This window comes from Aphanomyces astaci, assembly GCF_000520075.1.
Source record: "Aphanomyces astaci strain APO3 unplaced genomic scaffold supercont1.2, whole genome shotgun sequence".
Taxonomy (NCBI): Eukaryota; Oomycota; class Saprolegniomycetes; order Saprolegniales; family Verrucalvaceae; genus Aphanomyces; species Aphanomyces astaci.
The window spans coordinates 243,236-244,019 of record NW_009798265.1 but is presented as its reverse complement, the minus strand read 5'-3'; the positions used below and the strand labels follow the sequence as shown (position 1 = coordinate 244,019).

At 42.3% G+C, this 784-nt stretch overlaps 1 pseudogene across 1 annotated transcript; it reads right to left on the bottom strand.

Annotated features, from left to right (window-relative positions):
• Nucleotides 1-136: 136 nt before the first annotated feature.
• Nucleotides 137-209, bottom strand: H257_01014 (annotated as a pseudogene). The gene has a single exon. The product of its transcript is annotated as a tRNA-OTHER (tRNA).
• Between the last annotated feature and the right edge of the window lie 575 nt (nucleotides 210-784).

Genomic DNA, 784 nt, shown 5'->3' with positions numbered 1-784 from the left:
GGTTTTTACTTCGCGCAACGCTTCATACCTCGTGCTTCGACCGATCTTCTTCGAAGTTCGGTCCTCGTCTTCGTACGCGGCCCTTGTTATCCGGATTCCCCAGGGGAGGGACGGATAAATCCTTGCGGAAATAATCCGGGGAATCCGGGGATCGAACCCACGACCTTTGAGTTAAGAAACCGATGCTCTACCACCTGAGCTATTCCCCCCTCTAACATCTTGAATTGACAGTGAGTAGAGGGGGCGACGGATTTTAAGGGACACTTGCTACTTCGAATTTGCCGTTTCAGCGGAAATGATTGGTTGAATAACTTCGAACTTCGATGGAAATCTCAATTTTTAGCCAATCACATAATGAATTTCACAAATTGAAATCTTATTGGCTATTATATTCTGTGCTTTCATAAAACTTCGGTGTCCCTTAAAATCCGTCGCCCCTGTATTGCTCAAGTCACAATTTTGCTTTGTCCTGTTGCATCGTTTCATATTTTTGCCAATTCAAGATCATCACATTAAGTTAGTGAAAATGAAACCTTTTGACTGGACGTTTCAGATTTTCAAAAAGTGCAAATTTGAGAAAATTATACACATTCTTCCCAAAGGGTACTGGGACGGACGGAATGCAACGCCCACCCTGCCTTCGAGTTAGACGGTAAATTCTACAATCTGATTGGTCATGGTGCTTCGATGTTCGAAAATTAATGCAGCCTATCACAGACCGCTTTCAAAAATTTAATCATTTCAAGAGGTAATTATATTCTACATCAAAAGAAGGTGCAAGCAG